The sequence below is a fragment of the Epinephelus moara genome, chromosome 12 (genome assembly GCF_006386435.1).
Source record: "Epinephelus moara isolate mb chromosome 12, YSFRI_EMoa_1.0, whole genome shotgun sequence".
NCBI lineage: Eukaryota > Metazoa > Chordata > Actinopteri > Perciformes > Serranidae > Epinephelus > Epinephelus moara.
The window spans coordinates 10,667,271-10,681,445 of record NC_065517.1 but is presented as its reverse complement, the minus strand read 5'-3'; the positions used below and the strand labels follow the sequence as shown (position 1 = coordinate 10,681,445).

The 14,175-nt window shown below is 42.1% G+C and overlaps 1 protein-coding gene across 1 annotated transcript in view; it reads left to right on the top strand.

Moving 5' to 3' along the window:
* Positions 1–14,175, top strand: part of fynb (FYN proto-oncogene, Src family tyrosine kinase b) — a 103,119-nt gene that overhangs the window by 21,368 nt on the left and 67,576 nt on the right. The window contains exon 2 of the mRNA XM_050059005.1: positions 1,741–1,812. The gene's annotated coding sequence lies outside the window, so the exon portion shown is untranslated. The remainder of the gene's footprint in view (positions 1–1,740; positions 1,813–14,175) is intronic.

The window sequence follows — 14,175 nt, the reverse complement described above, 5'->3', positions numbered from 1 at the left end:
CCCATAATGCTCAGTACCAGATCCGATCCCGCAAACTCACCCTGTGATTAAACACATTGTTTTCAGGGTAACCACGGGTCCTTAAAAAGTATTAAAATGTCTAGCAAAAGGTCTATAAAGTATTGAATTGTCTTTCATTCAGATGGTTCTTAAATGTCTTTTAGTCATGTCATTGCAAGATCTTCAAGTGGTGATGCTACAGGAAACGTGATTTTAACAGAAGGGAAACTGTTCAGCGGGGGAAGAGACTGTGACATAACACCTGTATGCACCCAGTGCCCCTGTTTTTGCCCCTTCAATGCGGGTCACACAATGAGTCCACATTGTTAAACGAAGAGAGTATCCACAGAGAGTATCAGTGTCATTTTACCTGACTGCACATTCTGAACTGACATCAATGTGTTTACTTTGAAAGAGTATATTTTCACTTTTGATGTGTATTTCCATCATAGGTTTGGTCTTGAATTTCAATTGAAGTGGTATTAAAAAGGTCTTAAAAAGTTTTGAAATTAACTTGTGTATACCTGTAGACATCCCATTTGCCGTTACGTCGTTTGGCATAGTGTATCCTACTATCCCGTTCAGATGTACAGTGCACTCGCTCAGTCGGCTCACTTGTTATTGATGTAATGCGAAGTCCGTAACCAATTTTGCAGCAATCATCTGTTCACCTATCCAAACTGCCCCGTTGCTATCAATCAGCCGCATCCTCACCTCTGGGATTATGTTTTGTCTTTCGTCCTCTGCATATTTTTTCAGTCTGCTGTCTGTGTTTTTACATATTTCTCTTAGTTCTTTTACTTTAAGTGCGTCTCCCACAACTGTTTCTGTTTTATTTCTGCTCTTCAGTTGCAGCGCTTTCTCTCCCTCACAGTGCTGAGACTTAAAAAGCACTTATTGTGATGTAGGAGTTATTGAAGTCTCTCAGAGAGTTTGGAGCCTGAAACGGTATTCATCTGTATTTCCTAATACTTTTGACATGTCTGATAACCTTTTACTGCCTTTTTTATTTTACTGAATGGGTTTGTTTTGCCAGCATGGGTATATTGCACTCTTTTCTTCCTGCCTGTAAAGCACACAACATGCGTTTTATAACGATTTTGGACATGAAATGAAAAGATTATTTTGTCAAGTCCGCTGCCAGATGGCATCGAGTGTTTTTTTTTTTTTTTTTTCAAGCCTGCTTGTGATGCCCTACATTTTAAAGCATCTCCTCATTCACACCTGGAGAAGTGAATGAATGGATTTCTAAAATCTACCTGCCTGCTGGAGAGGGAGGGGAAAAAAACTACAGAGCGGTGAGACGAGGCCATCACACAGGCTTTTGATTCAAACTGGCAGCTCATGTATTCTTTGCATCAACCTGTTGTTTACTAATTGAAATATTACGCTCACAATGGGGACGTGTTTCTGTGTCAGTCAGGTGAGATTTTTTTTTGTTCTTTTAAGTGGATTGAGGTCATTTATTCCAGCTGGACAAATCTGTGCTCATCAGCCTCCTTCACTCCGTCTTTTATCACACTGCCTCATGTTTCATCACCATGATAATAGGTCAGAAAAGCTGTGCTAATACAAGTTGAGGCTGTCAGTCCCTTGGCGTCGTCCCAAAGCATTCTGGGAAACGTTTTCAAGACCCATTTTCCCAAAGAAGCGTGAATGACGGTGGCTGGCACATGCTGTTGATATTCATGTTTTATTGAATGGGACGATGAATAATTGAGCGTCTCTGTGTCCCTGCAGGGCCTCTGTTTTGGCGGCGCACAAAGCAATGTGGAGGAAATAAAGAAAATCCTGATACGCTGAAAACCAGAGGTATGACTCTTCACACTCCACTGGACTCTTAACACTCATCTGTAACCTCACACAAACACCCTTACAGATGTATTCAGGCGTGTTTGCTTGCACGCACGTACATCGCCGTGTGACAATAGCCTCATGTACATGCTGGCAGCAGATGGACTGCCCATTCTGGAGGATTTTCCTTGTCTTTAAGTGCATGTACAGTAGCAGAGCAAACACACACACTCATGCATTAAACCACACGCAGATACCAGCTGGCCTCCACTAGCTGAGATTGTTTGCCAGAGGCCAGCCTGCTGTCCCAAGTGCATACACATACCTGTGGTGCATTAGCGTGGACTGTATATTCTATACTGGGCAGCATGTGCGCAGGTCCCTCTCACTGGAGCAGTACATTGTTGATATTTCAAGTTGACCTACAGAGCAGCAGATGCATCCAGCTCAAAGCTAAACTGTTGTATTCCTTTATATCTTTATACAGTTGATCTGACCCATCAGACTATTTCTGCTGCAGCCATTTTTCATCCGCAGTACAACCAGTAAGGTCAGCTCATACACGCCATTGGGGGTAATGTGAGGACAAGAATGCTGAAACTCAGCCACCCCACCCCCAACCTCAAAACACACAAAAACACACTCACACATATGTTTTTCTTTTTCTTTTTTTTTCTTATCCCAATCCCATGCAACACATTCCCAAATTTGTTGGTTATTTCCTAATCCGAGTGTGAGCATGCCGGGTCCCTGCTAGGCTGGAGTGGAACACGACGGCACTGATGTCAGATTAGTCATCAACAACTAGCAGCAGCGTCTGTTCTGCCTCCTCAACTCAGAGCCACAGCTGGGCTGTTCACAAGTACCTGAGTCCAAGGACAGTTTGTCAGAATTTTGTAATTTTGTAAAATGAGCACAGTGTTGCATTAACAGATGTGCACTTTGTCACCGTGACAAGCATGGCTGACAAATAGGCAGGAGATTGGGATTAAAATGAAAGCGGAGAGAGGTGAGCGTACATCATGTGATGTCAGGGGGATAATGTACTTTTAATTCTGCCTCTGATCTGAGTTTAGTCCTCAAATCATGCCAACAGGTTCACATTTTTAGTAGAGGCTTTGATTTAACTATGAACTGATCTGAATGTTTAGTTGTCTTAATTACCTTGGGTTTAGTTGGTTAGTAATTCAGGTCAGTATTTCAGTATTGCTTCATCATTATGAAATACTCCAACCCTCAAAAATGAAATATTAAGTATAGTTGAATAGCGTATTTAACACAGTTGAGTGGCTGAAACTTGCTAGGAAACTATGAATGGTTCCAAATGATAGATTTAAATGACATTTCCGGCTCTGGTTTCTCATTAGTGTTTGCCTGTTAGTTCAGGGGCTAACCCGACTAGCGTGGTTTAGCTAGCAGACCCCAATCGTCCCAAAGCTGTTTGGGTGGATCTCTCAGAAGTTATTTTCCTCCATGTGCAAAGATGTAGACCTGATCAGACATTACAAAGCTAATATGGCTGTAATTATCTGGTTCATACAGTAGGGAGGCACTGAACTGAAGGATGTTGTGTATTATACCAAACGTCCGGTGGTTCCTAAGATCAGTCTGATGGGTCACCAGATGATAGAGAAAGATGGGCTGAAACTGTAAGACAACAATTCAGCACAACAAATGCAGATGCTTTTATGCAGGGCTCCCTAAATGGTTTGATGAAAATTATGTATATCATTTACCATGACCTTATCTGTCACCGGATCTCAACCCAAGTGAGATCTCAACCTATGTGAGATTATGTTAGACAGCACTCTCCACCACCATCATCAAACGGCAAATTAGGTAATGGTTTTTGGAAGAATGCCGTTCATCCCTTTAGTAGAGGACCAGAGACTGGAAGTATCTATGACGAAGAGTATCGAAGGTGTTTTGGAAGCTCGTAATGGCCTGACACCTTACTAAGACATAAGCGTGAAGGTTCACTCGTAAGGCTTAGACACTTAGACACAAACTGTTATTTTTGTCACGAGTACTTAGACACTGAACATGAATATTACACAGTGAAAAAGCATCATCATTTTTTGGAACAAGGTTGAACTTTCTGAACTTTCCACCCGCAAATAAAGTCATCAACCAATCACATTGTTTGGAATGACAGCAGCACTGAGGCTCTGTAGTCCGAACAAAGACGCCAAACTTTATTACTCCTTTTAACCTTGACAAAGGCGACTCATATCAGATCCTTTTATTATGTTTTTACCTTTCACAATAAAAGCCTTAGACATATGCCCTGTGAAACTGCTTACTAGAGGGAACTCAAATTCACCCAGAGCATTTTGCTAAAAGGAAACTCAGTAAAATAGCTAACAGTAGCTAAGGCTATACAACAGCTCAGCTCAGACAGACTTCCAGATGCTGTGGATCAAACGGGATCTTGCTAGTTAGTGTCACAACTGTCACAAATTCGCGATGCTTCCATGAATAGTTTTGATGTGAAAAATTCACAGGCGAGTATTCCACATGTTCATGTCATTTATTCGTGAAAGTTTATTCCTGTAAAGGTCTCTAACCTCAGGGACACAATACATATCGCTGAAAAAAGACTGTGACTCACTGACTAAGGCAGTTAATGCTGCTTCTTTCAGTTGTCACCCATCTGTACAAACAGCCAGCAGCCAGGCCTCATCACACTGTGAAGGTCAGCACAAGTCAAGAACCTTCCGTTCTACACAGCATCCATTTATGAGCTTCGCTTGTTCCGAGAGTTATTTTGAAGCCAAAGAGATGTCCATGTCTGGCCTAGTCAGAGGCATTTCACTCTGTAGCTTCCTCTTCTTGAGTGTGAGTGGAGCCTCCAACCATCCAAACCCAGCCTGCTGACAAAGAAGGCACATTGTAAAAAACAAAACAAAAAAACAAGCTGAGCAACTGACAAACAGCTATAAATGGTGAGGAGGATTTTTTTGGTAGAACTCATCAATGGGTTAGTGGAAACAAGCTGAACAAGGGAGTCTTACAGGAAACCAGAGTCAGCTGAGTATCCAACATTCATAGCAAGTGTATTCATTATGCAGGCTCAGTCATCGCTGCGCTAATAGCTCCTTTATTATGTGTGCTCCAGTTTCCTATGGTGCTCCTGCATACTGCTCGGAGATGGGGCGAGCAGAGCGGGCGGCTCGGTATCACAGTTTTGCGTGTGACTCAGCTATTATTTTTTTTTCGGTGACAGAGAAGACATGCCACAGTACACAGCGAGCGTCAGAAGAAGCTCTGCAGAGCTGCAATGGTAGCACATCAAGAGCAGCCTCGCTGTGGGAACGTGGAGCAGATGTATGCATACGTGTGTGTCAGTGTGTGTGCTTCAGCGCTCTCGCTGGGTGGGTGGTATTGTAGGCTGGTGAGAAACAGAAAATGAGTCACCGATTCCAATCATGTTTTCATGCTAACACTTCACTCTGCCTCTCTGAGAGTTTCTGCGTTGTGCAGGAAGAAGAGCTAAACAGCACAGTGGTAATTATCCTCACATTATATCCTAGACATTGATATTCATTGCTAGAATCATTCGCAGCCATGAGACAAACACATACTTGTGTTCGCCTCTTGCCTCCCCGCAGCTCCAAAGCCGACTGTTCACCCTCTCCTCCTCGCAGCCCGTACCTCCACGATAATGACTGTGCCAGTGTGGGCTGTGCAACTATTCACTGAAATGTCAGCGTTGCCCTCAGACTGTGGCTCCATTGTGGTTCTTGAGTCCTCAGCCTGATGGTAAGGAGAGGCAGTCAGTGGGCAGAAGTGGTGCCGGTAATGAACCTAGTTAAGCTCCACTCCATTATATTGACACATCTGGTGGCATTTTTCTTCTGCATGCTTTCCGTCCTCCACCTAATTAAGTGATCTGTATAGGATCTGGGCTGCAAACTCGAGTGTACCCACCATAGCTCACACAGGATGTACTGCACTGTGTGTTGTCGACTCTCTGTGCTTGTTACCGAGGCCTCTTGAAAAGTTAGCGTGACACATCGCCAGCCGTCACCAGCAGGTTCTGATCACAGAGCGACCCCCCCAGTCTTCCTGTGGCCATTTGATGGCTGTTAAGTGTCCTGCTTCATGGAAAGAGCTGTCTTGACCTAGGGTTGGGTACCGAAACTCGGTACTTTTTGTACTTGGTACCGATTCACGTCGCTACTACCGAGTACCGATTCACTTAAAATGAAACGGTGCCAAATTTCGGTACCTGAGGTGGAGGCGGAGTGAGAGCGCATGACTCACATCTCAGACTCAGCAACAATGGCGACAAAAACAATGTGCAGACAAAAGTTAACGTGCAGCACTGTTCCTGAATGTTCTCAATAAAATGTTGAAACTGAGAAGTTTAGACTATGGGCCTGAACGACACATAGTGCGTCCAAATTCACACCCGTTCTTCTCTGTGGAATTTCTCCGCGACTGTGCGTCATAGCGAGAAGCCACGCATATCAGCGGAAACAGCAGAATTGTAGCTTTCCGACAAGGCCAAGCACTTGTCGGTAATCCAATGTTTTCACAGCGAAAAATTACAATAAAATGATGTATAACAGAGCTTTCATACAGCTTTGCACACACATTACTCTTGGATGGCTTACTCGCGAACGCAGGCTCGCACAGAAATGCCACGCATATCACATGAACACACATCATTGTGCTGTCTTCCCATCACACTATAAATACAGATCAATTGTCTACAAAATAAAAACCTGACGAATTTCTTTACAATCCATTATACAGATCTTGTTATCAGTCACTTCATATAGTGAGGAATATCGTATCTTACCACGTCTTAGGCTTGCGTGTGATTCTCCCTGTCTATCCACATTTGTAGTCCGGCTTTCAAGATGCAAATATCTCCATATTGTCCAGTTGACACTCCATCAAACTTTGTATGACAAGACCAGCCACTTCACCTTTGCGCACCCAGACAACTGTAGCCTAATTATGCATGCCTGACAGGGCCGTAGTCACCATATACATTGAGGGGGACACGTGCCCCCCCACGAATGCCCAAAATGTCTCCCCCCAAAAACAAATATTATCTTGGAGGACATCATTGCACTTGGTTGACTATTTTTCTATGATCTTAGATGTAAATATTGCATGTTTCTTTCAGATAAAACACATTTTTGACTTGTGAATGAGTCAATGGAATTTCTTGCAACAATGAAAAAATACTGGCAATCATGTCCGCCTGGCACAAACCACTGTGTGGACAACTGTGAAGTGACAGAATGTCCCAGCATCATGGTTCTTATATTGCCAGATTCCAGAGAGTCTCCCCTCTTCATATATGGCAGAATATGTCAACTTCCAACTTGCTATGGTGAGATACATGTAAAAATGTAAGAATTTAGGCACACAGATTTGTTTTTTTCATTGATACAAAAATTAATATAAAATACAGGCACATAGAAGGACATGTAATGATGGCAAATCTGGTTAGCCCAGATTGTGACTGTGATATGAGCTTAAAAGTCAAGGCAGTAAAAATACCCCAAAAAGGCCTAGGGCCCATAGGGTTAAAAAGTACCGAAATAAGGTACCGTTTGGTACCGGTACCAAATTCCAGATACCGGTACCGTATCGGTTCAATTATGAACGGTACCCAACCCTATCTTGACCATCAGCTTCGCTCATGTTAGAGCACTTTCTTCCATCTTTACCATCACTGCACAGTGGAGGAGTGAATTAGCAGCAGCAGCAGCAGCAGCAGCAGCAGCAGCAGCAGCAGCGGTGGTGCTCGGCCCCACAGAGAGACGTCAGCTGCGGGAATCTTCAAAGTGCCGCTGTGGTGCTCTGCATCCTCAGTCAACACTGCACACTGAGATATCACTCTGTGCCTGCTAGCACTGACAGCAGCACTGCTCCAGGAGGCAGAAACCATATCCATCAGTGACATGTTGTATGGCAGTGTGTTTGTCAATGTTGATATCATTATTTTTCATCATGGAGATACACATGTAAAGGAAACACCCACTGATTAAATGGTTTATTAATGATGTAGAATGTGTTTAGGAATAATTTCACTCTTTTTTTCCCGGTGTGCAGATGGGTAACATAAATGATACATAAAGTGTTGGTTATGTAATTGGTAAATCCACAGAAAATTAATCAGTAGTTATTAGGATAATCGTGAAACAAATTTTTTAAAACAAAAATCACTGTTTTTTGCTTTTTACTCTGGTTCCAAATGTGAATATTTGCTGGTTTCCTAGTCCTCTGTGATTATAAACTGAATATGTTTGGGCTTGGAACTGTTACCTTGGGCTCTTTTAAAGACTCTTTAGAGGAGATTTTCAAAAATAACAGCAGCAAACAGCTTTTTGCTATGTAAAGATATAGTGGGGTAATGGCATCCAGAGCAAAAATGAAGTCACACTCCCTCTGTGTGTATTATGATAGGGTTGCCAAACAGACGGTGCATGCATGTGAGTGAATGTGATTCCCTTTAGCTAATTGCTCTGCACTGCACTCACGTACCGTTGATGACGCTGTCCCGATCCACAGTGGCAGGACAGCCTCCAGTTCACACGCGTAACACTGTAGGTTCAGTCAGCACTGTTGCCATTGTCAACACTGTTGGTGCCGTTAGCACTGTTAGCCACCTCTGTGTTTGCTTGTGCCATCAGAGTTGAGAGCTGTGTGCAGGCAATGCTGGCCCAGAATGTTGTACACAGCTCCTTTAAACTGTAATGGGAATTTTGCATCGCTTTCATTTCATAGAGCTAACAATTAATCAATTGAGAAAACAGTCTGGATAATTGTTAATAAAAATTATAAATAATAAACCATTCAGTGAGCCATTGATACTTGTAAAAAAGCATCTGCATACGTTGTTTAGGTTTTAATGGTTTTTTTATGCCTCTACACCAGCGATAACCATTGCTGGAGGCATTATGTTTTCAGATTGTCCGTCTCTACGTCCCGTCCTTGTGAATATGATATCTCAAGGGAATTTCATCAAATTTGGCACAAATATCCACTTGGGTTTAACAATGAACTGATTTGATTTTGGTGGTCAGTGTTCGAAGGTCAAGGTCACTGTAACCTTTTCATCTCATTCTTGTGAACATGATATCTCAAGAATACGTTGAGGGAATTTCTTAAATTTGGCACAAACGTTCACTTGGACTCAGTGATGATCTGATTAGATTTTGGTGGTCAAAGATCAAGGTCACTGTGACTTTGTCTCATTTTTGCGATATCTCATGAACACTTCGAGGGGATCCCGTTTAAATTCGGAACATATGTTTACTTGAACTCAACACCAAACTGATTGGATTTCAGTGGTCAAAGGTCAGTGTAACCTTGCATCAGTCTCATTCTCAGGAACACAATATCCTAAGAACACATCAAAGGAATTTCTTTAAATTTGACACAAATATCCACTTGGAGTGAGAAATAAACTGATTAGAATTTTGAGGTTGAAAGTCAAAGTCAGTGTGACCTCATATGACCTCAACATATGATTTTAGCCGTAACTCAAGAATTTATATGCTAATTATGACCAAACTTGGCACAGACATCTAATAGGATAAAATAATGAAGTGATGACATTTTATATCCAAAAGGTTAAAGGTCAGCTTCACTGTGACATCATAATGTTCTGCATAAAACTATTTTCAGGCCATTATTCAACGTCAGATCTCAGAAACAGAAGGGGAGACGTTTGATCAGATACTGAATTGGTGACACTAACCTTTGGTGCCCACCGTGATTGTATTGATCTTCTGTGCTGTCAGGGGAAAATCAGTGTGAAGCTAAGAGAAACTTTACTGGTGCTCAGGGTGGTAATTCTTGTCTTTAGTTTGTCACCCGTCCATAGTTTAAGTTCAAGAGAACACAAGGACCTGTTACATTCAGTTGGTTGTATACAGTATGTAGGTAAAGAAAGATAATGAACAAGGTTTTGACCTTGTGGCTGCCTTTTATTTTCTTTCGATGTTACTGTCTGTGAAAAAGGTTTGTTTTCTTCATATCATATTTTTCCTATGTATGATTGTAGAACAATGTGCTAGAAATATCACAAGATAAAAATACACACCCAAACAGAAAAATGGGCCCAAAAATGCAGGTTTGTTTGCCAATAGCTGCTTTTTTTTTTAGAGTTTATTTTTTCTTAGCAGTCAGGTCTGGCTTGCACAGCAAGAATTATGCATTGAGGTTTGAGTTTGTGTTCTTTGCGTAGCCCCGCTCTTGCTCCACTCACCCTTTTAATGTTTCTTTTAAACGTAGCACGTACACAGTTACAAATCTTGAGGAGGTGGCGATGAAAAAGAGCAAGAAGAGGTGGGATGATTGACCACCTGCTCTGAGTGGTTTTAATCTACACCTCTACAGAAAGTTCTTTTGATGTTTCGTCTGCTCTTCCATCCCTCATTCCTCCGTCTTACTTCAGATAAAAGAGGCCAGGATGGGTGTAGGAAAATCAGGGGCTGGAGGGGTTCAACCACTGCATTTTAATGATCTCTCACTTAACCACCTCATCTGTCTAACGTTGCCTGTAATAAAGGTTGGCTGGATGGGTGTAGGCCACGTGCAGAAGGCTGACGTTTGGCTCAGAGAGGAGTGTGATATTTATGCAGCGTGTTGTCTGTTGGTGCTGATTTGTCTTGTTTGTTTGACTAGGGGAGTAACATGGTTTAAAGTTTATGAATTGTCTCTGTTCAGCGCCGACAGCTGGCTGCTGGCTGCAGCGTGCTGTTCTGCTACTCACAGGATGCAAGTGTGTGTGCGCGCATGTGGTTGTGTGTGTGAGCGAGAGAGCCTACTGTGCAAATGGTACAGCACCATAACCTCATCCTGTTTTACTGACTCGCCAACTTGCTAAAGAGCCCACCATCAACACATCTGCTGCAGCATACTAATGACGCACTTTGGATCTCATCAGTGATTTATGTCTTTGAAATTTCTCCTCTACTCCTCCAAGTGAGTCCATCTACTTGTGAGGTTGAAGGTGTGAAAGTATTTTAGGTGGTCATATGTCACTGCACCCTCTTAACTTTCCTGTTAGTCTCTGATGTGTTTTTGTAACATGGTAGAAATGCATGTTTATAAAAATAAGAGACTCCCTGTCTATATGCATGCAGATCAAGTGTCGAGCCGCCATATGGCCGGGGAGAAGAGAATGAACAGATTTTTATTGGCCGGTTTGAAAAAGCAGGGGTGTGGAATCAGATGGCGGCAGGAACAACAGCAGCTGTAGCTCCTCATTGACAAGCTTTAGACTTACTGCCCAGCCCGCTGAGAGCTGTGACAGGTATATTGTCACCGGGGCTGCGAGAGGCTTTGGGTGTACCAGGTCTTCTAATGGCTTCACACTCGGATGAGCTTATTATGGACACGGATACACAATGGAGTCTTTCACTTGGCCGTGGCAGGGCTGAAAATCTTGCACAGAAACATTTCTGGTTTGCAAATGAGCCTAATCTTTACCCGCCCAGGCAAGATGACCATCGATCCCACAAAGAAAAACCTCTGGGGCAGAAACACCATAAATCCCATGGGGTTTAGAGTTCACAACACAGAGTTTCAGTTATCTTAATTCACCATATGGGCTGTACTTTGATTCCTTAAAGCTTTCATTTACTATGTTTACATGCACAAACTATTCCAGTGTTTACTCTTATTCCAAAAAAGACAATATGCCCACTAAGCTGTTTACAGTTGAAAATGAATATTCCCCTTTACATACAGCCGTGCCTACTCCAGTTAATGCGTCTGAACACGTCTTTTATGTCAAAATATGGAAAAGTGAAACAGTTGGAGCAGCTTGTCATATTTCTTTGTGTCAAAAAAGGATTTTTTTCAGACATTTTTTCCACTGTTGGCGATTTGTTGGACCTTGCGAACGCAACCTTTGTCTTTCATCCCTTCATCCACCTTCTTGAAAAGGGTGGCGTTGCAATATTTTCTCTAAGGATGTCAGTGGTTAATCGATAAGTGGTTATCCACACAGTAGTTTTGGCCGGTCATACATGTTGAGCTATAGGTTAATTTTGTTACTCTTCTGTGTACTGTACTGCGCACTAGTTGGGTCTGGTTGTAGCTAACATAAGCAAGGGTAGCTGCTTATTGGCCATTACTGCTTGTAACGCCGTCCTGCCCAACCTTCGGTCTTCTCCCAAGTCACACCTGGAGTAAGTGGCACAGTTTTGAGCCACAAACCCCCCTCAGCATTGTTAACTACTGTTAGCTCTGTTAGCACCATTAGCACCTGCTCACTGGGGCAACCTAGGAGGAGACCGGCAGGTTGCCACCATGGCATTACTAACAGTGATCGCTGAATGAGTGGTGCCGCTAGCTAGCTCCCACCTCACCAGGGTGGTGCATAGTGAGAGTAAATGTTAACAAGATTACCCGCAGTCTGTCAGCAAAGCCAACAGAAACTAAAATAAAAGGTAGGACGTGTACAGCACAAAACGTTAAAATTTCACCACCTTGAAACGCACCGAACCAACTGTAAACAAAATCCTACTTGAGATGTATAGTCCAAATGCATTGTATAATGGTACATTTGGAAGAAGGCCTAATTTGGAATATCCAAATAAAATATGCTGTTTACATTAGGACCCGACCGATTTATCGGCCAGCCGATTTAATCGACCGATTATAGCCATTAGAGAATAATCGTCAATCGGCCAACTTTTGGCACTTATATTTTCATCACTAATAAAATGCAGGGAATATGGTGTTTTACTTAGAAATGATGTCCTTGTGTTACTTTTTGCACTATAACCTACCTCTGTTAAATTGGCAATAATAAGAAGACCTCTGGTACTGTGAACATACATGTGAATGTCTTAATTCATATAGACTTTGCATGATTATTTTATTTCCCAGAGGTTTACTGCCTTTTTGCACATCATATTTTTGATTTATTTTGTGTTCAAATTGTTCATATGCTGCTTGTTCCACACAATTTCTGATAATAAAAGTATTTGAAAATAGTAAAATGTTCTTCCTTCAGTTTATATCTTTGTAACGAGTGTTTGAACTATATTTAAGCCATCAAAAGCAGGTATTTCGGGGGGTCTTAAATTGAAAAACGTAAAAATTTAATCGGCCAATATATATCAATTATCAGATTTTTTTTCCATAATATCGGAATCGGCATTGGCCCCAAAAAATCCATATCGGTCGGGCCCTAGTTTACATGACCTTTATCAAGTTCGGAATTTGATCATATTTGGAATTATAGTGGAATATAGTGTTCCTGCTCAGCTTGTCATTATGCCTTATTAACCAGTTTACAGACTGAAGGTTGTCAAGTGGTTCAGTGCTGTTAAACGGTGCCACCACCAGCGCTAAGAAGAGAGCACTTTTGATGTTGCACCAGCTTCCTCTGCTCGGGGCAGTCTGGCACGTCAATAATCGGCAGCAGTTTCCATCAGCGCTCTACATGTTGGAGGTTTAGCTGTGACGTGGTTTTAATTATCATGGGGGGCGGATGAGGGTGGGGTGAGGGCGGCCGTTGGGCTGTGGCCATATGCCGGCCTCGGGTCCCCAGGGACTAAGCCAGAGGCTTAATGAGCAGCCCCGCAGGAATTAGTGCTACTTTAACCTCAGTGTTTTGACTGCACCGAGAAGCCCGCTGCTCAGCTGATTTACAGCCACTGACGGGGGGGAAGAGGAGGAGCCGCTAAAAAGGCTGGGACCCTTATCCTAACATGTAGAGTTCTTCCTTAACTGTTTCAGGATAGAGCTTTTACACAGCACTTTTCTCCACCTGAGAGCCATTAAGAAGGAAGCTTAAATCTTCCAAGGCTGGGAATCGTCAGAAATTGTTCAATACTAGTGCCAATACAATAGCAGGTATTAAGCACTGATAACAAAACTCTACTGTTTTTGATCCCATAGTTTGAGAAATATTAACGTGTTTTTCTAAAAAACATATTTTTAAATTTAAGAATAGAAGCCAGAGTTTACAGACAAGCAGTTGTTGTAATGTACAGTATATAAACAATTAGACTTTTTAAGCACTTTTGCTAAGATATAACTTTTCCATGCCAGAAAATTAAATGCCATTAAAAAAATAAATAAATAAATGTTGTCATATAAAAAAACCTCAAACTTTTCAACTAAATTTAGTCAAGTTTGACGGACGGCTTTTTGGGCTGTGCTGTCATCAGCTGCTCCAATAATAGATTTCAACTTTGCTGTAAAGAAAAAAGATTAAAGCTATATCCACAAGCTTTTGCGCCATGAAATCTATTCCACTTTATAAAGCTCAATATCACCTCATGTTTCACTTGCATTCTGAGCCACATGCCAGGGGCCTCTTAATACCATGTGATTTGCCTACTAAGGGCCCAAGATATATAAGTGCTTCTAGTGCTTAAGTCCTACATTGTA